General features: G+C 46.7%; 1 protein-coding gene across 1 annotated transcript in view; it reads right to left on the reverse strand.

Moving 5' to 3' along the window:
• The window catches only part of FAM227B (family with sequence similarity 227 member B), a 1,066,637-nt gene that overhangs the window by 203,481 nt on the left and 836,178 nt on the right, over positions 1 to 26,978 (reverse strand). The gene's annotated exons all lie outside the window — the stretch shown is intronic.

Below are 26,978 nucleotides of genomic sequence, written 5' to 3' on the forward strand. Positions count from 1 at the left end.
GCTATGTGACAGGCTCGATGGCACAGCTGTGACCAAAGTGACTAGAGGATAAGGGAGATTTTGAATCTCTGCACACACTTTTGGACACTGGATGGACACTTTTGGATTGTGTGAGGCCCACTGATATCTGAGCGCTATGTGACAGGCTCGATGGCACAGCTGTGACCAAAGTGACTAGAGGATAAGGGAGATTTTGAATCTCTGCACACACTTTTGGACACTGGACACTTTTGGATTATGTGAGGCCCACTGATATCTGAGCGCTATGTGACAGGCTCGATGGCACAGCTGTGACCAAAGTGACTAGAGGATAAGGGAGATTTTGAATCTCTGCACACACTTTTGGACACTGGATGGACACTTTTGGATTGTGTGAGGCCCACTGATATCTGAGCGCTATGTGACAGGCTCGATGGCACAGCTGTGACCAAAGTGACTAGAGGATAATGGAGATTTTGAATCTCTGCACACACTTTTGGACACTGGATGGACACTTTTGGATTGTGTGAGGCCCACTGATATCTGAGCGCTATGTGACAGGCTCGATGGCACAGCTGTGACCAAAGTGACTAGAGGATAAGGGAGATTTTGAATCTCTGCACACACTTTTGGACACTGGACACTTTTGGATTGTGTGAGGCCCAATGAATATCTGAGCGCTATGTGACAGGCTCGATGGCACAGCTGTGACCAAAGTGACTAGAGGATAAGGGAGATTTTGAATCTCTGCACACACTTTTGGACACTGGATGGACACTTTTGGATTGTGTGAGGCCCACTGATATCTGAGCGCTATGTGACAGGCTCGGTGGCACAGCTGTGACCAAAGTGACTAGAGGATAAGGGAGATTTTGAATCTCTGCACACACTTTTGGACACTGGACACTTTTGGATTGTGTGAGGCCCAATGAATATCTGAGCGCTATGTGACAGGCTCGATGGCACAGCTGTGACAAAAGTGACTAGAGGATAAGGGAGATTTTGAATCTCTGCACACACTTTTGGACACTGGATGGACACTTTTGGATTGTGTGAGGCCCACTGATATCTGAGCGCTATGTGACAGGCTCGATGGCACAGCTGTGACCAAAGTGACTAGAGGATAAGGGAGATTTTGAATCTCTGCACACACTTTTGGACACTGGACACTTTTGGATTGTGTGAGGCCCAATGAATATCTGAGCGCTATGTGACAGGCTCGATGGCACAGCTGTGACAAAAGTGACTAGAGGATAAGGGAGATTGGATTGCTTTTAAAAAAGCAGTTTGCGGAGCAGTGGGTAAACAGCAATGCAGGAATGTCAGGAAGCCTTAGAAGGCAGCCCAACAACCAACACCACTGATACACCACTATATAGCCTCCCCTTGCACTGCACACACAGTGACTGGTGTGTTGCGCAGGCCAAATTGCTAGCAGCAGAAGCAGTTTTTTTGTCTTCTCAGCAGGACAAAAAAAAAAAATTGGGATTGCTTTTAAAAAAGCAGTTTGTGGAGCAGTGGGTAAACAGCAATGCAGGAATGTCATGAAGCCTTAGAAGGCAGCCCAACAACCAACACCACTGATACACCACTATATAGCCTCCCCTTGCACTGCACACACAGTGACTGGTGTGTTGTGCAGGCCAAATCGATGGCAGCAGAAGCAGTTTTTTTGTCTTCTTCCCTGCCTAACGCTCTCCCTACAGAATCAGCAGCAACCTCTCCCTACACTAAGATCGGCAGAAGTAAGATGGCGGTCGGCGTGCACGCCCTTTTATACCCCCTGTGACGCCCACCAAAGCAAGCCAATCACTTGCATGCCCTTCTGAAAGATGGTGGTGACCCGTGCCTATGTCATCACGTTGCCCACAGTGTCCGTGGATCCTGATTGGCTGAAAAAGAGCGCAAAACAAACTTTTGAAACGCGACTTTGGCGCGTAAGTCGCCGACCTCGTGGCCGACCTCATCCTAGGGTCGGGTTTCGTTTCATGAAACCCGACTTTGCCAAATGTCGGCGACTTTTGAATTTTTTCGACTCGTTTCGCTCAACTCTAGTTGTCTGTCATTTCTTTCTGCGGCGAAATATGTTTAAAAAAAAAGGTTAAATACAGGGTATTTCAGAGGTAAAAAGGTATTCAAAACCAGGTATATAACTGTGGGTAAATTTTAGCTTTTTGCCACAGCTGTGTTCCTGGTTGTGTTTGAAGCAAAGTATTTCACCTAAAAAGTTGTGTTTATTGTTGGTGATTTCCTAACAATGTACACAACTTTTGTTAAAAGGTGAAATACTTTGCATAAAACACAACCAGGTACACACCTGTGGCCTACAGGTAAAAATATTAAGACCATGACAAGATAGCCAACTTTGGTTGGCAAAGGTATATACTGTTGGTACAGAAGGTACACAAGTTTGGTTAAGGGCACAAATCTTTCACACTCTGTCATCCTGCCAGTGTACTCTGCCTTGAGGTGACATAAAGTATAGTGCAAAATTGTCCCTCATTACTGAAACCGTCACAGAACTTCTAGTGGTAATGTCATGGTTTCTTCAGAGGTGTCCTCAATGGAAATGGGTTCCTTGCAGATAACAAAATTGTGGAGTACCACGCAAGCTTTGATCACCTCGTCCACAGTTTCTGTCTTGAGGTTGATCGCAGTCAATAGGACCCGCCATTTGGCTGTCAGAATACCAGAGGTACATTCAACCATTCTTCTTGCTCTTGTGAGGCGGTAATTAAAAATGCGTTTTGTTCTTGACAATCCTCTGCTACCGTACGGTTTCAAAAGGTGTTCTGACAGCTGGAAGGCTTCATCCCCTACACAGACAAATGGCATAGGTGGACCAGATGTTTGCGGCAACGGTCTAGGGGATGGGAACTGGAAGGTGTTTCCATACAGTTTACGCCCCATGGCAGACAGTTTGAAAACTTGAGAGTCATTGGAGCGGCCATAGGCCCCAATATCAACAGCAATAAATTTGTATTCCGCGTCAGCGATGGCCATGAGGACAATTGAAAAATATTTCTTGTAATTTAAATATTCCGATCCCGATCCGGCTGGCTTTACAATGCGGATATGTTTCCCGTCCACAGCGCCCAAGCAGTTCGGAAACTGACATATCTGTTGAAACTTTTCTGGAATTTCAATCCACCTCTCTGTTGTGGGCTCTGGTAAAAACTCTTCAGCTAAGGAGTCCCACAGTGCACGGCATGTGTACTTCACTATTCCAGATATGGTGGAAATCCCGAGTCTGTACTGGAAATGCAGTGACGAAAGGGATTCTCCAGTTGCAAGAAATCTGTGGGGAATTAAAAAACAATCAATTAGTTTAAAATCACAGCATTACATACCAAAACTCAGCTATAACACTTGGAGATGCAAACTACCACCAACAAGATCGCAGTGAAAGTGTGCTCTGATGCGAGCATATCCAATAAATGTGGCTTACCTTAAAGTCACCATCAGACGCTCTGCGGGTGAAACAGAGAAGTGGCAATAGGTGTCTGATTTTCTTATGAGGTGTGCAATGCGCTCCACCAAGTAATCAAAATTCTCCATTTTCATCCGAACATATCCAAAAAATTTATCCGGGTTTTCGTCTAAGGTCCATGCAGAGTGTAGAATAGACCCCACGCGTCATTCTCTTGGCTGTGATGGGGTGGATCCACAAACATCGTCTACGATGCCTGATGCGCTGCTGTCTCGCTCTCTCCTTCTCCAGAACAATCACCCTCAAACGATTCGCCTCCGCTGTAAAATCCGCCAAATTCTTCAAAATATTTCCAATCACAACATCCATCTTCGCCAGTAACTTGCTCTTCTCTCCAACCTGCACTTTCTCCTCTACAACCTGTCAAAGAAGGGCTGTAGGAACACGCTATATATAGTTTTTAAGTAGTCAATCCCGTTCGGAAGGCCACAAGGGGCGATTTTAAAAACCGGATGCGGCGTAATCCGTCGAAAAACGGATCAAAAACCGGATGAACCGGATGAGACGGATCCGGTTTTGGCTGTCAAGCGCAAGATGGATCCGGCAGAAAACCGGATCCATCACATCCGGTTTTACAAAACAGTTGCCAGATCCGGCGCTCCGGCACGACGCCGGAACGCGCCTGACGCCGAAAACCTGATGTGTGAAAGTAGCCTAATTCTTTTGATGCAGCTATGTATGGCTTGGAGCGTAGCCCTTTAGGAGAAGCTAAGTCCTCATCCAGATTCAATTTTTAGATGCAGCTATGTCTTTCACCTTCAACTGCACTACATAATACACAGGAACATCTTATTATATAGCTAACTAGCTGAAGAGCCCGTCGTTGCCTGGGCATAGTAACCAACTGTGGTTAGTTGTAACAAATTATAATGATTATATTGCACATAAAAACCGTGCATCTAATCCTATCCTGTGTGATACTGACTGCTGAGCCGTGTATGTAATCCTATCCTGTGTGATACTGCCTACTGAGCCGTGTATCTAATCCTATCCTGTGTGATACTGTCTGCTGAGCGGTGTATCTATTCCTATCCTGTGTGATACTGACTGCTGAGCTGTGTATCTATTCCTATCCTGTGTGATACTGCCTGCTGAGCTGTGTATCTAATCCTATCCTGTGTGATACTGCCTGCTGAGCTGTGTATCTAATCCTATGCTGTGTGATACTGACTGCTGAGCTGTGTATCTAATCCTATCCTGTGTCATACTGTCTGCTGAGCCGTGTATCTAATACTATCCTGTGTGATACTGACTGCTGAGCTGTGTATCTAATCCTATCCTGTGTGATACTGACTGCTGAGCTGTGTATCTCATCCTATCCTGTGTGATACTGCCTGCTGAGCTGTGTGTCTAATCCTATCCTGTGTGATACTGTCTGCTGAACCGTGTATCTAATACTATCCTGTGTGATACTGACTGCTGAGCTGTGTATCTAATCCTCTCATGTGTGATACTGACTGCTGAGCCGTGTATCTAATCCTATCCTGTGTGATACTGGGCTCCCCCTGCAGTCTGTGTCAGAGGGTGGTTTGTGTTGGCACGGTAATAACTTGTGTTATTTCCAGCTTTACAGAAGGACGATAACACCATAGAAATGATAAGAATAATAGGCCTCAGTTACCACAACTGTCTACAAAGAAAACTGTCGCTGATAGCAACCAATCACAGCTCATTTTTCATCTTTTAAAGAGCTCTGGGACAGTGTGGCGAGTTTTGAGTGGCGACTTCTGTGTTTTGACTTTTATGTGGCGAGGTTGGTGTATGTGTGGTGAAATGTGTGCTGAGGGTGGTATATGTGTTGAAGCACGTGGTAGTGTGTGGCGCATTTTGTGTGTGTGTTCACATCCCCGTGGGTGGTGAGTATCCCGTGTCAGGGCCCCACCTTAACAACTGTACGGTATATACCCTTTGGCGCCATCGCTCTCATTCTTTAAGTCCCCCTTGTTCACATCTGGCAGCTGTCCATTTGCCTCCAACAATTTTCCTTTCACTTTTTCCCCATTATGTAGATAGGAGCAAAATTGTTTGGTGAATTGGAACGTGCAGGGTTAAAATTTTGCCTCACAACATAGCCTATGATGCTCTCGGGGTCCAGACATGTGACTGTGCAAAATTTTTGAGGCTGTAGCTACGACGGTGCAGATGCCAGTACATACACTTTTCCCCCATTATGTAGATAGGGGAAAAATTGTTTGGTGAATTGGAACGCGCGGGGTTAAAATTTTGCCTCATAACATAGCCTATGACGCTCTCGGGGTCCAGACGTATGACTCTGCAAAATTTTTGTGGCTGTAGCTACAACAGTGCAGATGCCAATACATACACTTTTTCCCCATTATGTAGATAGGGGCAAAATTGTTTGGTGAATTGGAATGTGCGGGGTTAAAATTTTGCCTCACAACATAGCCTATGACGCTCTTGGGGTCCAGACGTGTGACAGTGCCAAATTTTGTGGCTGTAGCTGCGACGGTGCGGATGCCAATCCCGGACATACATACATACATACATACATACACACCCACATTGAGCTTTATATATTAGATAAACAATATTCTATATGAAATAAAATTCAGGTTCAAGGAGGAAGTTGAGCAAAATTAAATGATGGCAAATTTATGAGAAAAATAGGTGATTAAAGTCTCCATCAATTCACCAAAACAAACAGATCTTGTCATGGTATTTTGCCTGAGCACAAGGTTTCATTTACCCTTGGCCAGAATTATGCTTTATAAAATCACAGCAACTTGGCCACAAAATGTAAGGCCATTAGGTGGCAGCGGAATAGTCAGAGAGCCGAATCAATACCAGAGAATAACGCAATACAAAGGGGAAATCCAAAATACAGAGTCAGTAGCAAGCAAAAGGTCAATGCCGGTCAATAGCTGGGCTAACAGATGGGAGAGACAAGATCAGGTCAGGGAAGAGCTAAAGTCAAATACAGAGGAATCCAGACACACAGGGAACTATGGAGCAGTGTTGGGTAGGAGGAAGGTCAACAGACACGGGTAGGGTCAGATGAACGCAGCAGGACAGTACAGGAACTCACCAGAGCCAGCTACACATGCCGAAGATAAGCAATATGACTGGCACTGCACACAGGTTGCAGCACAGAGATATAGCAGACCGGACACAGGAATGAGACAGGGAAAATTAACCCCTGACATGACCAGACTGCAAAGGAGAAACAAGACAAAAACCTGGCCTGGATCATGACAGTACCCGCCTCTCAAGGGTGGCTACCGGATCCCCTGGCTTCCCAGGAAAACATGTATGAAAAGCAAAAACCAACCGATCAGCATGAACTGATCACGCCGGAACCCAAGATTGATCCTCCGGACCGTAAACTGTTATGATTGAGTCACCGTAGGAGGCAAAAACAGAAATGCCAGCTAAGTCCAGAAAACCAGAGAAGTTGGCAGCTATCGGATTGCAGACCCCTGAACCTATCAACACAACTAGCAGTAGCTGTGGGGGGTTCCTACGATGCACTAGACCCCTCGATCACAGCCGGAGAATTAAATAGGCCTAAAGAAAGAAAGGGGAAATCTAAACTGCCCCAGAGCAGACCCCAAAGCAATAGGCAGCCCCCAACATATAATGACGGTGAAGCAAGATGAAAACACTAACACAGACAGAAAGATAGACTGAGCAAAGACGGGGCCCCAGCTAACTAGATAGAAAAGGAAAGGAAGGTTGCTGTCTGCAATCCGTGAAAAACCCTATGAAAATAAGAGCCAACAGACTGACAGTGAAAAAGGCCCTGAAGACGCTAGACTTCAAAAAGCTATGTCAGTACTCAGGAATATTCTGAAGACAGATAAACAGGCAAAAGGAGATTCAGCTCACCCCAGCAGGGAATGGCAGAATCCAGAAAAGCAAGGAAAACAAAAACAAAACACAAATGCAACAGGCAAAGCAAAAATCTTAGCTTTAGAGGAGCAGGAATCAGACTGGTGTCCTAGAAGTCCACAGAGAAATCACCCGCAGGGCAGAAGGGCGTCGGCAGCCTTATATCCAGTTCGTGACTCCACTCAGCCAGTCATCCTCATTAGACTCAGGTGCCTGATAATCAAGCTCATTACCTTCCTTTACCAGAATAGGGAGTTCACCAGACCTCAGTGACAAAGGGGAAAATGAACTCACAACAGTAAACCCTCCAATGTACCAAGTAGTGAAGTGAGCTGCGAACCATTCGAGAGTCGACAATACGCTATAACAACACAATACAATACAATTCTGTTTGTCCATCCACAGAAACAGGATGGAGGTGGAGACTCAGCAGAGGAAGGTACAAACAATTTAAGAAGAGACATATGAAATACATTGGAGATACGAAGCGACAGAGGAAAGTGTAAGTGAAAGGCAACTGGGTTGACCACCTCAATGATCTCGTAAGGACCAATAAACTTGGGACTCAGCTTGACGGAGGGAAGTTTCAGACGTATGTTCTTGGTAGACAACCACACTTTATCTCCTACCAGAAACTTAGGTCCTACAGATCATCGCTTATCAGCAAAATATTTCCGTCTGCCCTGCGCCACCCCAATCGCAACCGTTGAACCGCTGCATCAGCACCTGGACACCTCAAAACCAGCCTGGAAAATTCACCACAATGGGGGTGAAAACCGTAATTACAGAAAAACGGAGAGGTGTCAGTGGACTGATTAACCCGATTATTGAATGTGAACTGAGCCACGGGCAACAAGGATCACCGATCATCCTGCTGAGACGTTGCAAGACACCTCAAAATCTGTTCTAGTGACTGATTGGTCCTCTCCGTTTGACCTTTGGTCTCGGGATGGTAGGCAGAGGAGAACATCAAGCAAATACCCAATCTCTTGCAAAACGCCCTCCAAAACTTAGACGCGAATTGCACCCCTTTGTCAGACACTATGTTCAGAGGCACACCATGCAACCATACAATGTGCTCAATAAACAATTTAGATAGTGTTTTAGCATTAGGTAGTCCTGCCAAGGGAACAAAATGAGCTTGTTTGCTGAACCTGTCAACCACAAACCAAACCACTGTTTTGCCATTGGAAAGAGGAAGATCAGTGATAAAATCCATGGACAAATGAGTCCAAGGTATATCCAGAATTGGCAATGGTACCAATTCCCCGGCCAGCCGGTTATGGGAGACTTTAGCACGAGCACATGTATCACAAGCAGACACAAACACAGCAATATCAGAAGACATGGAGGACCACCAAAACAGTCTCACAATAGCTCTCCGTGTGGCTGAGACTTCAGGGTGCCAACTGAGAGCAGAGTCATGGAACTGCTGGAGAACCCTCAACCGATACTGAACTGGGACGAATAGGCTTGTTATAAGGCAATGATGAAGGAGAAAGAGAATGAGCCTCACGAATTTCAAGCTCCAATTCGGAGGCCACCCCAGCAACAACCATCCCATGCTAAAGAATGGAGGAAGGAGGTTTGGGAGGTGATATCAGATCTAGAGTTGAGCAACTTTTGTTTTTTTAGGGTCGAGTTTCGTTTCGTGAAACCCGACTTTTCCAAAAGTCAGGTCGAGCAAGATCGGCCGATTATAGGGAAAAGTCGGGGTCGTCCCGAAACACGAAACCCAATGTAAGTCAATGGGGAATAAAAGTCGGCAGTGAGAGGAGGACAGGAAACACACCTACAGTGCCCATTTGAATGCCAAAAGCATCAATTCTTCTTACTTAAGATTGTCAACCTTAATTAACTTCATAATACAAGTTACGCACTGAAAAATGGGGGTTATTTGGCTAAAGTTGTGGGGGGTAGGGCTGGCTCCAGGTTTTCATGTGCCCTGGGCGAAAGAGCGCCCCTTTAACACATACCACAACTCATCATGCTCCGATACGGCAGAGAAATAGCGGTATAGTACAATGAAAAATACTTCACTTTTTACATCTCATGACGAGGCCCATCTATTTCTCCATACAGAATCATTGGTCCCATATAATGTTTGAAACAGTATATGATGAGCTCCACATAATGCTACAGTATATGTTGGTCCCCATGGATGAAGCTCCACTGTCTTATGGGCCCAAATAATGCTCCAAACATAATGGGCCCCATTTCTAATGCTCTAGTGTATAATGGGCCCTGTAAATGCTGCTCCAGTGTCTGATGTCCACCTTTGGAATGTTCCAGTGTATGGTGGGCCCCATCTATCATTCTCCAGAGTATAGTGCTCCCCAAAAATTGCTGTCCCAACATTGAAAACAATCAAATAAGTCTCCTCGCTAGGGAATCCCTGTACTAGTCTGGACTCCTCGTCGTCCCCATCTTCCATCTCACTGCACAGTATTTCAACCTTGCAAGTGCTGTGATCGTAAGCAAACAGGGGGGGCCCACTCGTTGGCGACGGCACTGGCACAGGGCCCCTGATAGTACGGTGGTGTGTCTGATGGCGGGTGGGCCGAACCTGCACTTTCATCTGCAGCTTCCTCTTTGTCACCGTGTAAGATGGAACTGTATATGGGAAGGGTAACCTGAGTTTCATCAGGGTCAGATTCAGGCCGTGTAGCGTGCGAGGGGAATGTAGTGGTCTGGGTCAATGTACCAGCAGATTCATCGAGCAGTAGCTGGGCATCAGTGCACTTGTGTCGCCCCCAGGAGTACGGTCGCCACAGTGGCATTACCTTCCTCCTAGGGAGTGTGATGTCATGCTTGGGAGCAACGAAGGATCTCTCTAGCAGGTTAACTGATTGGGCGGCGTTATTCCCACGAGTCATGACCCTCCAAACAGCGTTCATGAAGGCAAAGTGTTTGTTTTACGTGGGCAGTATGGTTGCAAAGCTGAACCTTAAAGGAATGTCCAGAAGGGCACCACCAGGAGTGGAGCCTACGGTTAAATTCGACTCCACCTGGGAAACCTCAACATGCCAGCTACAGAACAGATGCACACATTGCAAGCTTAATTCCGTTAACGAACGAGACTCCGCGGTCCGAGTCCGGCTTACTAGAGGGACACGTGAGGCTCTGGCACATGAGATTGGCCAATAACTGGTGTGTCATGCCCTTACATGTCCGTGGCTGCATGTGCGCTACACTGAAAAGGCCAGCGTTTGTCGCTTACAGGTGCAGATAACCCGCTGAACAACGTTAGTGATGGGGATCACTGATTACAATTATTACCCGCGAACGATGATTTCCCAGTAAGTGCAGGTCAACCGCAGTTCCGGAATTACGCCTAACCGTCATTCCTGAAAAAATGAAAAACTTACGTGTGCAAACCACAGGTGCTGTAGCTTGCTTAACAGCTCGCCAGCCGTTCTCACGCCCAGTATGGATTACACGTGATTGCACAAAGGTGAGAAAGGGTACAGTATCCCAGGATAACATGTATGGATAGCATACACATTCAAAATATATGTCTATACATCAGGAGGCAGGCTCAGATGGTGTTAGGCCCAGTATGGCTTGCACGTGATTGCACAAAGGTGAGAAAGGGTACCGTATCCCCGGATAACATGTATGGATAGCGTACACATTCAAAATATATGTCTATACATCAGGAGGCAGGCTCAGACGGTGTTAGGCCCAGTATGGCTTGCACGTGATTGCACAAAGGTGAGAAAGGGTACCGTATCCCCGGATAACATGTATGGATAGCGTACACATTCAAAATATATGGCTATACATCAGGAGGCAGGCTCAGACGGTGTCAGGCACAGTATGGATTTGACGGCCCAGACTACACAGCGGAGGAGCAGGGAGAGGTAAAGATTGCAAATGCTGGGGTCCTGCCCAAGCAAGGGGGGCCCACTCGTGGGCGTCGGTACTGGCACTGGGCCCCTCATAGTACGGCAGTATGTCTGACGGCGGGTGTGCACCACCACCGTCAGAGACACTTGATTGCACTATGAGGGACCCTGTGCCAGTGCCCGCGCCCAAGAGTCGGCCTACCCACCTGTCCAGGGCAACGGCACTCGCACGGTGTCGTGCGCTAGGTGGTGACCCCGGCCATGGGGGGGGGAGGCAGCACAGTTAGGGAGTTTTAGAAAGTGGCATATGTTGATGTTGGACATTCAGCTGATGCAAAAGGCGAAATAGGTCAAGTCCCAGGAAGAGGTGGACCAAAGCAAGCCATTTTTCTGTCACCCTATGTGTCATCAGGGGAAGGTGGGACAAAATCCTTGGAAACCCATGCATGGTTCATTTTAATGAAGGTTAGATCATCCACATTTTGGGTTGACAGACGGGTCCTTTTTCTGTCAGGATTGATCCAGCTGCACTGAAGACTCTTTCCGATAGCACACTTGCAGCTGGGCAAGCGAGCTCCTGTAAGGCATATTGTGCCAATTCAGGCCAGGTGTCCAGTTTAGCGGCCCAATAGTCAAAGGGGAATGACCTGTGTGGGAGAACATCGATATGGGAGGAAAAGTAGTTTGTAACCATAGATGACAACTGCTGTCTCCTGTCACTTTCCATCGATGCAGTATTACCAGTTGTGTGAGCGGTCCGTGAAAAATCAGTCCACAACATTGTCATGAAACCCCTGTCTCCAACGCCACTTCTGCTGTGTGCACCATGAACACCTCTGCCATCTGCCCCCGGCCCGTACGGCTCGTGTGAGAACCATCACCGCTGCTGTGTGCTGGGAATGCCTCAAGCAACCGATTTACCAGAGTTGCTTGTTTATTAGCCAATATTAGGTCAAGGTTCTCCTGTGGCATGATGTTTTGTAATTTGCCTTTATAGCGTGGATCCAGGATGCTGGCCAACCAGTAGTCGTCATCGTTCATCATTTTGGCAATGCGGGGGTCCCTTTTTAGGATCTGCAAGGCATAATCTGACATGTGGGCCAATGTTCCCGGTGTCAATGATGCACTGCGAGTGCTGGGTGGAGTAGCACTTTCTGGCAAATCCACATCCCTCCAGTCACGCACAAACCCTGTACCAGACCTTGCCACGCCAACATTTTCTCTTGCCCCACGAGATGCATCCTCCTCCCCTAAGTAATCATCCCCATCATCATCCTCCTCCTCCTCTTCTTCCTCCACCTCGTCCAGGAGAGGTCCCTGAGCAGACAATGGTTGAATGTCATCAAGGATTCCCTCCTCCTCTTCCTCCTCATCAACATTGGCTGCAGACGCCTGCTCCTTAAGGTGCGTCAAAGTTTGCATGAGCAGACGCATAAGTGGGATGCTCATGCTTAGGATGGCGTCGTCTGCGCTTACCAGCTGTGTGCATTCCTCAAAACACTGAAGGACTTTACAGAGGTCTTTCAGCTTCGACCACTGCACGCCTGTCAACTCCATGTCTGCTCTCAAAGTGCCTGGCCGTGTATCCTCCCACAAATGCATTATGGCCTGCCTCTGCTCGCACAGCCGCTCCACCATGTGCAGGGTGGAGTTCCACCTTGTTGCAATGTCGATAATGAGGCGGTGGTTGGGAAGGTGGAGCAATCACTGCAGCTTCTGCATACGAACGGAGTGTACAGGCGACCGGCGGATGTGCGCGCACAGTCTTCGCACCTTCTGGAGCAGGGCTGTTAACTCCGGATAATTTTTGAGGAAGCACTGCACCACCAAGGTTCAAGGTGTGAGCCAAGCAAGGTATGTGGCTGAGTTTTGAAAGGGCTATGGCTGCCACAAAATTACGGCCGTTATCACTAACTACCTTGCCTGCCTCAAGATGTACACTGCCCAGCCATGACTCAGTTTGTCGCTTCAAGTACTCGGCCAGCACCTCGGCGGTGTGTCTGTCGCCCAAACACATCATCTGCAACACAGTCTGCTGACGCTTTCCACTAGCTGCTCGATAGGGGGACACATCGTGTGCAACAGTGGCAGCTGCAGATGGAGTGCTCGTACGACTGTGCTCTGTGGACGAGCTTTCGCTTCTGGAGGAGGAGGAGGAGGAGGGTCGAACGCCTACAGCCAACTGTTTCCTATATCGTGGGCTAGGCAGCACTGTCCCACCACCACTGTCCCCTGTGGACCCTGCATCCACCACATTAACCCAGTGCGCAGTGATGGACACGTAACAGCCCTGGCCATGCCGACTGGACCATGCATCAGTTGTGAGGTGCACCTTTCCACTCACTGACTGCTTGAGTGCATGGACAATGCGGTCTTTTACATGATGGTGGAGGGCTGGGATGGCTTTGCGAGAGAAGAAGTGGCGACTGGGTAGGTCATAGCATGGTACTGCATAGGCCATGAGTTCACGGAAAGCTGCGCTTTCCACCAACCGATAGGGCATCATCTCAAACGAGATTAGTTTGGCAATGTGGGCGTTCAAACCCAGTGTACGCGGATGAGAGACTGAGTACTTTCTTGACCTACTCATAGTGTCTGGGAGGGTGAGCTGGACTTGAGAGCTGCATATGGTGGAAGTAGCGGTGGACAGGGCAGACTGAGAGAGGGTTGATGATGGTGATGGAGTTGGTGTTCTTTCTGATGGCCTAGATTCAGTATTTCGTTGATATAACAGTGGGATTCCCTGACTGCTGTGGCCTTGCAACGACACCTCAACATTTGTTGCTGTGCTAACCGGTGGGCTTACAGTGGGGGAAACAATGTAGCGTTGTTGACTACCTTCTTTGTGATCAGTTGCACATGTGGCACTTGAGGTTTGGTGTTGTGTCCACGCTTGCAAGTGCATGCTGGTTAAATGTCTAAGCATGCAACTGGTATTCAAATTTTTCAGATTTTTCCCTCGGCTAAAGGTCTTTGCGCACTTCTTACAGATAACCTTGGCCTGATCATGAGGATTTTGTTCATAAAAGTGCCACACTGCACTCTTCCTACTTTGGCAGACATTTTGCGGCCTAGCACGCTGTGATCTTTTGACCGTCTGGACAAGCTGTCCAGCAACTCTTTTGATTTTTGGAACCTGTCTTTGGAGTGCTCCGGGCCTGCCAGATAACAGCTGTTGCAATGTCGATGTCTGCTGTGGATGCTCCTCCTCATCTGAGCTATTGTAAGCAGCACCCTCTTCCCCCAATGGATGCCAATCTGGGTCAACAACTGGGTCATCCATCACCTCCTCTTCAGTGTCATGTGCACCTTCCTCTGTGTCACCGTGTATGGTGGTATAGTGTGCGGGAAGGGGCACCTGAGTCTCATCAGGGTCAGAATCTGGCTCTGTACACTGCGAGGACAATGTAGTGCTCTGAGTGAATGTACCAGCAGAATCATCTATCAGCGGCTGTGCATCAGTGCACTCCATGTCAGATTCATCTTGGCCTGGGTAATTCACCATTTCACTTGATAATCCAGGCATGGTATGTGAAAACAGCTCCATGGAGTAATCAGTAGTATGGCCTGCGTCATCCTTCAATCTTGGTTGGGGTGAAGGACACAAGGAAAGGTGTGGTTCATGAACATGAGCCTCCAATGACGACTCAGTGCTTTTATTTTTTACAACTTCAGAAGAGGAGGCGATAGAGCTGGAGGCTGAGTCAGCAATGTAAGACAAAACTTTTTCCTGAAGCTCTGGCTTTAAAAGCGGTTTGCCAACTCCTAGAAAACTAAGCCTTCGAGGCCTTGTGGAGCCAGACGATAACGCAGGCTCAACACCTCCTGCATTCGGTCCTATTTTGCTTTTGCCACTACCATCAGATCCACCACCAACACCATCATTACCAGCTGCCAACCCCCGCCCAATTCCACGGCCTCTTTCACCAGCCTTCCTCATTTTTGGTAGAAATGTAGACAAAATCCAACAAACTATATAGTAATGTAAAACAAGGTACAAGGTGTCTATAGGACAGGGGAGATTTTGAATTTCTGCAGACACTTGTGGACACTGGACACTTTTGGATTGTGTGAGGCCCACTGAATATCAGAGCGCTATGTCACAGGCTCGATGGCACAGGTGTGAAAAAAGTGACTACAGGATAAGGGAGATTTTGGATTGTGTGAGGCCCACTGAATATCAGAGCGCTATGTCACAGGCTCGATGGCACAGGTGTGAAAAAAGTGACTACAGGATAAGGGAGATTTTGAATTTCTGCAGACACTAGTGGACACTGGACAGTTTTGGATTGTGTGAGGCCCACTGACGCTGTATGGTGTGAAAAATGCACGCTCAGTATCTCAGCAGGACAAAAAAAAAAATTGGGATTGCTTTTAAAAAAGCAGTTTGCAGAGCAGTGGGTAAACAGCAATGCAGCTGTCAGGAAGCCTTAGAAGGCAGCCTAACAACCAACACCGCTGATCCACCACAATATAGCCTCCCCTTGCACTGCACACAGAGTGACTGGTGTGTTGTACAGGCAAAATCGCTAGCAGCAGAAGCAGTTTTTTTTTCTTCTTCCCTGCCTAACGCTCTCCCTACAGAATCAGCAACCTCTCCCTATGCTAAGATCGGCAGAAGTAAGATGGCGGTCGGCGTGCACGCCCTTTTATAACCCCTGTGACGCCCACCAAAGCAAGCCAATCACTTGCATGCCCTTCTGAAAGATGGTGGTGACCCCTGTCTATGTCATCACGTTGCCCACAGTGTCCGTGGATCCTGATTGGCTGAAAAAGAGCGCAAAACAAACTTTTGAAACGCGACTTTGGCGCGTAAGTCGCCGACCTCGTGGCCGACCTCATCCTAGGGTCGGGTTTCGTTTCATGAAACCCGACTTTGCCAAAAGTTGGTGACTTTTGAAATTTTTCGACCCGTTTCGCTCAACTCTAATCAGATCCAAGCTGCAAGATAAGGCATCGGCCTTAACATTCTACGAACTGGGCCAAAAGGTGATAGAAAAATGAAAATGTGAGAAAAAAGCGACCACCTAGCTTGTCTAGGAGTTTGGCAGACTCAATGTAAGACAGATTCTTGTGATCACCATGATCCAATGAACAGCACCAAAAGTGCCTCAACTCTTCAAAAGCCAATTTTTTGGCCACCAACTCCTGATTACCAACATCGTAATTTCTCTCTGCAGGAGAAATTTTCCTGGATAAAAAGGCACATAGTCTTAAATTAGTCAAAGTGACGGGTCCCTGAGACAACACCGCCCCCACTCCCACCTTTGATGTGTCCACTTCCACAATGAGTGGTTCTGACGGATCGGGCTGAACCAACACAGGAGCAGACATAAAACACTTCTTCAATGCTATAAATGCTTCAACTGCCAGACATGACTAGACTTTAAGATCAGCCCCTTACAAGTGAGATCTGTGAGTGGAATGACCACCTGAGAAAACCCCTTGATAAATTTGTGATAATAGTTGGTGAAACTCAAAAAACGATGAAGACCCTTGAGGACTCTGAGTAGCATTCAATTAACAATGGTATGTACCTTTCTGGGGTCCATACGAAACCCATTGGCAGAGAGGATGAACCCCAAAAAGGAAAGCTCTTGGACACAAAACGAACACTTCTCAGGTTTAGCGAACAGAGAGTTCTCCCGTAAACCTATGAAGAACCGCACGTAAATGACCTATGTGAGATTCTTTGTCAGGTGAAAAAATAAGAATGCTATCCAAATATACAACCATAAAGTGCACATTGAAATCAGAAAATACATAATTAATGAAGTTTTGAAACACCACAGGCGCGTTCATGAGACCAAAGGGCATGACTAAAATTTCAAACAACCCCTCAGAGGTGAGAAATGCCGTTTTCCACTCGTCCCCTTCCTGAATGTGGATAAGGTTATACGCTCCCCTGAAATCCAACTTGGAAAACCACTTAGCACCAGATAATTGGTTGCAAAGATCTGGAATGAGCAAGAGGGGGTAGGTAATTCTCACCGTAATCTTATTTAGTTCTCGAAAATCGAGGCAAGGGCGTAAACCACCATCTTTCTTTTTAACAAAAAAGAATCCAGCAGCCACAGGAGAGACAGAGGGACAGATGTGACCTTTGCGTAAACTTTCTGAGATATAATCTTTCATAGCGGTGCATTCCGGGCCAGAAAGAATGTACAAACGGGCCTTGGGCAATTTAGCACCTGGAATCAGATTAATAGTACAATCATAGGGGCGATGTGGTGGCAAGACCTCAGCCTCTTTTTTGGAAAATATGTCTTCAAAATCTTTCAGGTACTCCAGAATACGCTTCAGATTAACAGAAGACACCAGAACAGCAGAAAGACAACCATTAGAAGAATTAGGACCCCATTTTCCAATATAACGAGATTCCCAGTCAATAACAGGAATATGCAACTGTAACCAGGGGAATCCCAACACCAGTCCTGCTGGAAGGTTATCCAGAACATATGAAATTTGCTCTTCGTGCAGGGAACCCACCTTGAGGGGAAACTCCTCAGAGACAAACTTATCCACATTTTGAGCCAACGGTGTCTTATCAATGGCAATGATATGGATGGGAGTCTTTAACTTAACTCTCCCTAGCTTCCTCTTGGACACCAGACCAGAGTCAATAAAATTCATGGATGACCCACAGTCCACAAAAGCTGAAGTGGGTGCAAAACCATCTCCACAACAAAGTTCCTCCTCTGACAGAATCTTCTAAAATGAGGAAAATGGTACCTGAGAGTCTGGGTGACCTCCTTGACAATCACCAGACATAAGCCTTTCCCGGTAACTTGTTAATTGGTGGGCAAAAGAGGCAGTCCTTCTTCCAATGTCCCGAACTTCCACTATAGAAACATAATTTCACTTTGTGTCGCCGCTTCCTCTCCTTATCTTTGAGGTTAGTGACCCCAACCTCCATAGGTTCCGTATATGGCATCACCTCGGACTTAGCAAGATATACTGGAACCTCTCGCTGGATTACTCCTCTCTCTCGCAATCTCTGATCCATGTGAATGGTCTGGGTCATGGCCTCCTCCAAAGAACTGGGTGGCGAATGGAGAGCCAGAGCACCCTTGAGATGATCCGAAAGTTCTTTCCTGAACTGGCATTTTAAAGCAGAGTCATTCCAGGATAAAAAGACAACTCGGTGGACCACCGTCTAAACTCTGAACAGTACCATTCTGCAGTGAATTTACCCTGGAAGAGACCCATAATCGTGTCCTCTGCCACACTGACCCAGTCTGGTTCATTGTAAATCAGTCCTAAGTAGAGTTGAGCGACTTTTGGTTTTTTAGGGTCGCGTTTCGTTTCGTGAAACCCGACTTTTCCAAAAGTCGGGTCGAGCAAGATCGTCCGATTATAGGGAAAAGTCGGGGTCGTCCCGAAACACGAAACCCAATGTAAGTCAATGGGGAATAAAAGTCGGCAGTGAGAGGAGGACAGGAAACACACCTACAGTGCCCATTTGAATGCCAAAAGCATCAATTCTTCTTACTTAAGCTTGTCAACCTTAATTAACTTCATAATACAAGTTACGCACTGAAAAATGGGGGTTATTTGGCTAAAGTTGTGGGGGGGGAGGGCTGGCTGCAGGTTTTCATGTGCCCTGGGCGAAAGAGCGCCCCTTTAACACATACCACAACTCATCATGCTCCGATACGGCAGAGAAATAGCGGTATAGTACAATGAAAAATACCTCACTTTTTACATCTCATGACGAGGCCCATCTATTTCTCCATACAGAATCATTTATCCCATATAATGTTTGAAACAGTATATGATGAGCTCCACATAATGCTACAGTATATGTTGGTCCCCATGGATGAAGCTCCACTGTCTTATGGGCCCAAATAATGCTCCAAACATAATGGGCCCCATTTCTAATACTCTAGTGTATAATGGGCCCTGTAAATGCTGCTCCAGTGTCTGATGTCCACCTTTGGAATGTTCCAGTGTATGGTGGGCCCCATCTATCATTCTTCAGAGTATAGTGCTCCCCAAAAATTGCTGTCCCAACATTGAAAACAATCAAATAAGTCTCCTCGCTAGGGAATCCCTGTACTAGTCTAGACTCCTCGTCGTCCCCATCTTCCATCTCACTGCACAGTATTTCAACTTTGCAAGTGCTGTGATCCTGGGCAAGCAGGGGGGGCCCACTCATTGGCGACGGCACTGGCACAGGGCCCCTGATAGTACGGTGGTGTGTCTGATGGCGGGTGGGCTGAACCTGCACTTTCATCTGCAGCTTCCTCTTTGTCACCGTGTAAGATGGAACTGTATATGGGAAGGGTAACCTGAGTTTCATCAGGGTCAGATTCAGGCCGGGTAGCGTGCGAGGGGAATGTAGTGGTCTGGGTCAATGTACCAGCAGATTCATCGAGCAGTGGCTGGGCATCAGTGCACTTGTGTCGCCCCCAGGAGTACGGTCGCCACAGTGGCATTACCTTCTTCCTAGGGAGTGTGATGTCATGCTTGGGAGCAACGAACGATCTCTCTAGCAGGTTAACTGATTGGGCGGCGTTATTCCCACGAGTCATGACCCTCCAAACAGCGTTCATGAAGGCAAAGTGTTTGTTTTACGTGGGCAGTATGGTTGCAAAGCTGAACCTTAAAGGAATGTCCAGAAGGGCACCACCAGGAGTGGAGCCTACGGTTAAATTCGACTCCACCTGGGAAACCTCAACCATGCCAGCTACAGAACAGATGCACACATTGCAAGCTTAATTCCGTTAACGAACGAGACTCCGTCATGCCCCGCGGTCCGAGTCCGGCTTACTAGAGGGACACGTGAGGCTCTGGCACATGAGATTGGCCAATAACTGGTGTGTCATGCCCTTACATGTCCGTGGCTGCATGTGCGCTACACTGAAAAGGCCAGCGTTTGTCGCTTACAGGTGCAGATAACCCGCTGAACAACGTTAGTGATGGGGATCACTGATTACAATTATTACCCGCAAAAAATGATTTCCCAGTAAGTGCAGGTCAACCGCAGTTCCGGAATTAGGCCTAACCGTCATTCCTGAAAAAATGAAAAACTTACGTGTGCAAACCACAGGTGCTGTAGCTTGCTTAACAGCTCGCCAGCCGTTATCACGCCCAGTATGGATTACACGTGATTGCACAAAGGTGAGAAAGGGTACCGTATCCCCGGATAACATGTATGGATAGCGTACACATTCAAAATATATGTCTCAGGAGGCAGGCTCAGACGGTGTTAGGCCCAGTATGGATTGCACATGATTGCACAAACGTTAGAAAGGGTACTGTATCCCCGGATAACATGTATGGATAGCGTACACATTCAAAATATATGTCTCAGGAGGCAGGCTCAGACGGTGTTAGGCCCAGTATGGATTGCACGTGATTGCACAAAGGTTAGAGAGGGTACCGTTTCCCCGGATAACATGTATGGATAGCGTACACATTCAAAATATATGTCTCAGGAGGCAGGCTCAGACGGTGTTAGGCCCAGTATGGATTGCACGTGATTGCACAAAGGTTAGAAAGGGTACCATATCCCCGGATAACATGTATGGATAGCGTACACATTCAAAATATATGTCTCAGGAGGCAGGCTCAGACGGTGTTAGGCCCAGTATGGATTGCACGTGATTGCACAAAGGTTAGAAAGAGTACCGTATCCCCAGATAACATGTATGGATAGCGTACACATTCAAAATATATGTCTCAGGAGGCAGGCTCAGACGGTGTTAGGCCCAGTATGGATTGCACGTGATTGCACAAAGGTTAGAAAGGGTACCGTTTCCCCGGATAACATGTATGGATAGCATACACATTCAAAATATATGTCTCAGGAGGCAGGCTCAGACGGTGTTAGGCCCAGTATGGATTGCACGTGATTGCACAAAGGTTAGAAAGGGTACCGTATCCCCGGATAACATGTATGGATAGCGTACACATTCAAAATATATGTCTATACATCAGGAGGCAGGCTCAGACGGTGTTAGGCCCAGTATGGATTGCACGTGATTGCACAAAGGTTAGAAAGGGTACCATTTCCCCGGATAACATGTATGGATAGCGTACACATTCAAAATATATGTCTCAGGAGGCAGGCTCAGACGGTGTTAGGCCCAGTATGGATTGCACGTGATTGCACAAAGGTTAGACAGGCTCGATGGAACAGCTGACTAGATGATAAGGGAGATTTTGAATCTCTGCACAACCTTTTGGACACTGGACACTTTTGGATTGTGTGAGGCCCAATGAATATCTGAGCGCTATGTGACAGGCTCGATGGCACAGCTGTGACCAAACTGACTAGAGGATAAGGGAGATTTTGAATCTCTGCACACACTTTTGGACACTGGACACTTTTGGATTGTGTGAGGCCCAATGAATATGAGCGCTATGTGACAGGCTCGATGGCACAGCTGTGACCAAAGTGACTAGAGGATAAGGGAGATTTTGAATCTCTGCACACACTTTTGGACACTGGACACTTTTGGATTGTGTGAGGCCCAATGAATATCTGAGCGCTATGTGACAGGCTCGATGGCACAGCTGTGACCAAAGTGACTAGAGGATAAGGGAGATTTTGAATCTCTGCACACACTTTTGGACACTGGACACTTTTGGATTGTGTGAGGCCCAATGAATATCTGAGCGCTATGTGACAGGCTCGATGGCACAGCTGTGACCAAAGTGACTAGAGGATAAGGGAGATTTTAAATCTCTGCACACACTTTTGGACACTGGACACTTTTGGATTGTGTGAGGCCCAATGAATATCTGAGCGCTATGTGACAGGCTCGATGGCACAGCTGTGACCAAAGTGACTAGAGGATAAGGGAGATTTTGAATCTCTGCACACACTTTTGGACACTGGACACTTTTGGATTGTGTGAGGCCCAATGAATATCTGAGCGCTATGTGACAGGCTCGATGGCACAGCTGTGACCAAAGTGACTAGAGGATAAGGGAGATTTTGAATCTCTGCACACACTTTTGGACACTGGACACTTTTGGATTGTGTGAGGCCCAATGAATATCTGAGCGCTATGTGACAGGCTCGATGGCACAGCTGTGACCAAAGTGACTAGAGGATAAGGGAGATTTTGAATCTCTGCACACACTTTTGGACACTGGACACTTTTGGATTGTGTGAGGCCCAATGAATATCTGAGCGCTATGTGACAGGCTCGATGGCACAGCTGTGACCAAAGTGACTAGAGGATAAGGGAGATTTTGAATCTCTGCACACACTTTTGGACACTGGACACTTTTGAATTGTGTGAGGCCCAATGAATATCTGAGCGCTATGTGACAGGCTCGATGGCACAGCTGTGACCAAAGTGACTAGAGGATAAGGGAGATTTTGAATCTCTGCACACACTTTTGGACACTGGACACTTTTGGATTGTGTGAGGCCCAATGAATATCTGAGCGCTATGTGACAGGCTCGATGGCACAGCTGTGACAAAAGTGACTAGAGGATAAGGGAGATTGGATTGCTTTTAAAAAAGCAGTTTGCGGAGCAGTGGGTAAACAGCAATGCCAGCCTGTCAGGAAGCCTTAAAAGGCAGCCCAACAACCAACACCACTGATACACCACAATATAGCTTCCCCTTGCACTGCACACACAGTGACTGGTGTGTTGTGCAGGCCAAATTGCTAGCAGCAGAAGCAGTTTTTTTTTCTTCTCAGCAGGACAAAAAAAAAAATTGGTATTGCTTTTAAAAAAGCAGTTTGCGGAGCAGTGGTAAACAGCAATGCAGGAATGTCAGGAAGCCTTAGAAGGCAGCCCAACAACCAACACCACTGATACACCACTATATAGCCTCCCCTTGCACTGCACACACAGTGACTGGTGTGTTGTGCAGGCCAAATCGCTAGCAGCAGAAGCAGTTTTTTTGTCTTCTTCCCTGCCTAATGCTCTCCCTACAGAATCAGCAGCAACCTCTCCCTATACTGAGATCGGCAGAAGTAAGATGGCGGTCGGCGTGCACGCCCTTTTATATCCCCTGTGACGCCCACCAAAGCAAGCCAATCACTTGCATGCCCTTCTGAAAGATGGTGGTGACCCCTGCCTATGTCATCACGTTGCCCACAGTGTCCGTGGATCCTGATTGGCTGAAAAAGAGCGCAAAACAAACTTTTGAAACGCGACTTTGGCGCGTAAGTCGCCGACCTCGTGGCCGACCTCATCCTAGGGTCGGGTTTCGTTTCATGAAACCCGACTTTTCCAAAAGTCGGCGACTTTTGAAATTTTTCGACCCGTTTCGCTCAACTCTAGTCCTAAGGCCTCAAAGAACCTATCCACAGACATACTTTCAGGGGCCGTAGAAGGTAGGGAAAAAGTCCAAGTCTGAGGATCCTCCCTGAGTAAAGACATAATTATCCCCACCCATTGACTTTCATTTCCTGAGGATCTTGGTCTAAGGGAAACGAGTAACTTACAACTCTCTCTGAATATATGAAACTTCTTCTGTCCAGAGAAAGTATCTGTGAGTCTGATCGTAGATTCATGATAGTGTAAAGAAACATCAATGGGATCAGATTGCCTGAAGGCTAATTGTGTCATGGAACCCTGAAAAGATTTAACAGCTTCAGAAAGTTCCCCCTGGAGTTGGTTATGAAAGGTGGCAAGGGCTCTATGTTCTATGGACAAATCCTGCATCATTTGGTTCAAATTTGACATCTGAACTGCAGTAAGGAGCGGATGCATAGAGAGAAAAAAAATGTATGGCCAGTTATAATGTCACGCTGTAGTACTGCGGGTTACTGCAGAGTTACACAAACTCCACTAGATGGAAGCAGAGTGGAGAATGAGCTGAAAATCCTGCAATAAAGCAGACCCGCAGAAATACAGCGAAGCCACTACTAGGTGACAGCGGAATAGTCAGAGAGCCGAGTCAATACCAGAGAATAATGCAGTATAAAGGGAAAATCCAAAATGCAGAGTCAGAAGCAAGCAAAAGGCCAATAGTTGAGCTAACAGATGGGAGAGACAGGATCAGGTCAGGAAAGATCAGATGGCGCATCTGCGCTAGCATAAGGCAATAAAAAAAGGAGTAGTGTTAGCTCAGTCCATTTAATGCATGTGTTGAATGGACTGCTCTAATGCAATGTGAACCTAGCCTTAACCCCTTCATGGCCGGAGCTTTTTTCGATTTTTCATTTTTGTTTTTTGCTCCCCTCCTTCCCAGAGCTATAACTTTTTTATTTTTTCGTTAATATGGCTTATTGAGGGCTTATTTTTTGTAGGACGAGTTGTACTTTTGAACGACATCATTGGTTTTAGCATGTTGCATACTCAAAAATGGGAAAAATATTCCAAGTGTGGTGAAATTGTTTTTTGCTAGGTTCACTAAATGCAAAAACTGACCTTCCTTTATGATTTTCCAGGTCATTATGAGTTCATAGACACCAAACATGTCTATGTTCTCTTTTATCTAAGTGGTGAAACAAAAATTCCAAAGTTTGCTGAAAAAAAAAAAGTGCAATTTTCTGAGACCCATAGTGTCTTCATTTTTTGTGATCCGGGGCCGAGCTGATTTTTTTAATGATACCACTTTTGTGCAGATATGGTGTTTTGATCGCCCGTTATTGCATTTTAATGCAATGTCGCGGCGACCAAACAAATGTAATTCTGGTGTTTTTAATTTTTTTCTTGCTACGCCGTTTGGCGATCGGGTTAATGTTTTTTTTATTGATAGACCGGGCGATTCTGAACATGGCGATACTTAATGTGTGCATGTGTGATTTTTTTTAATTGTTTTATTTTTATTGGGGCGAAGGGGGGGTGATTTGAACTTTTATTTTTTTTTTTATTTTTTAAACATTTTTTTTACTTTTGACATGCTTCAATAGCCTCCATAAGAGGCTAGAAGCAAGAACAACTCGATTGGCTCTGCTACATATGGGCGATGAGCAGATAGCCCATATTTAGCAGATTTACTGCATTGCTTTGAGTGCCGGCCACCAGACAGCGTTCAAAGTGATCTGCATGGAACAACCATAGAGGTCTCTATGAGACCTCTGGTTGTCCAGGCAATGCGTCGCCGACTCCCAATCACGCGATGGGGTTGGCGATGTGCTCACTTCCGGCCCGGCGGCCGGAAGTGCTAGTTAAATGCCCGCTGTCAGCGCTTGACATCGGGATTTAACTAGTTAATAGGCACATGTGGATGGCGATTCCACCTGCTCCTATTGCGGGCACATGTCAGCTGTTCATAACAGCTGACATATCGCGGCTTTGAGGTGGGCTCACGGCCTGAGCCCACCTCAAAGCAGGGGAGTCTGACCGCTGACATACTATCCTGTCAGCAGTCAGAAAGGGGTTAAAAACAGACAACCAGAACCGCGACGGGGGAGAAGAACAAGAAAAGAACAGAGCAAGACACAGAGCGATGAAAAGGGGTTCAGAGCCCCAACAAAGATAATGATTGTCTTAAGACACTTAAAGAAGTTGAAAGCATTGTAAGGTAGCGCTTGTCATTCAGGTAGGGGATACTCGCTAGGCAGCCGATAAATCGGGTCTTGCACAGGTTTCTCAACATAACTCAGTCCATTCGGTTTATTATGCAGCATAAACCATGAAACAGCAACAGAAAGTTCATATCAAAACAGCATAGCGTCCATGACAGAGCTCCCCTCTGTTAACCCGGTGGTCCCACAGGCTTTGCTATGTCTGGTACGCAGGCTCTCTAGCTTCACAGTTATATCCCCTCTCTGGGTTATCTTCTAATAACTGCTTCTCAGTGCAGACGTTCATTCCCTCCTGGGAGCTATCAGACACACGTCTCCACGTGCACTCAGGAAGCCAGACACATTATCCTCAATCGGCCTCACGTCAGCCAGACGAGACCTTCCATACGGACCAACCGGGTCCAAGCATTCACTCATGTGACCTACCCTGGCCACCTTATATGGTCCGTAGCCACGCCCACCGGATCACATGGCTATGACCTCATCACAGGTCCTTCAACCACTCATACACATACTTTACTATGGCGTTTTAGACACCCGCCCCTAGGTGGGTTTGTAGGTGATTGATCCCACCCGTCTCAACAATCACCTGAAGGCTTCTCCCTAACACATTGGAACGAAAAATCAGCTCTGCTGATTAGCACATAATCAAGCCTTCATCCCAAGGCCACCCACCTTGGGATATATAACGATCCTTTAACACCCTGCTCCTGTTACCATGCTGGACATGGCTATCCGCCCATCCTGGGACACCCACACAGCGCCCCCTAGCGGACACAGTGGTCACTACACCACAGCAGATATTGTGTTATTACAGGAAACACATTTGAGAGATGAAGACATGTTCATAATTAAAAAATTTTGGGTGGCGGAGGTATTCATATCTGAAGGAGAGGGGAGAAAAGCAGGAGTGTTAATATTATTGCACAAAAATTTCCCATGCAAAGACAAACAGGTAGAGCGGGATACAGAGGGGAGATACTGTACATACTGTTAAAATTAGAATAGAATGAAAGGAAAATAAGTATAATTAAAGTATATGCATCCAATTCGGACAAAAACCTTTTTGAGCAATTGTGTACTACTAAATTATTGCAAAACACAATAAAGAAAATGGTAATTAGAGGAGATTTTAACAATATGCATTTGATAGAGGAGGGTAAGCTAAAAATAGGGGTACAAAGGAAAGCTCATATGGGAAACCAGCTCTTCTAGCAGAATTAATAGATAACACGGACACATCAGATGTGTGGAGAATGGAATCGCCTAAAGAACGAAAATTCAGACACTTCTCTCACCCACGTCAAACTTGGTCCAGAATTGATAATCTATTAGTGAGTAGAGAATTATTGGATATATGTAAA

The sequence above is a fragment of the Dendrobates tinctorius genome, unplaced genomic scaffold (genome assembly GCF_039654945.1).
Source record: "Dendrobates tinctorius isolate UK_male_01 unplaced genomic scaffold, ASM3965494v1 ptg000022l, whole genome shotgun sequence".
Taxonomy (NCBI): domain Eukaryota; kingdom Metazoa; phylum Chordata; class Amphibia; order Anura; family Dendrobatidae; genus Dendrobates; species Dendrobates tinctorius.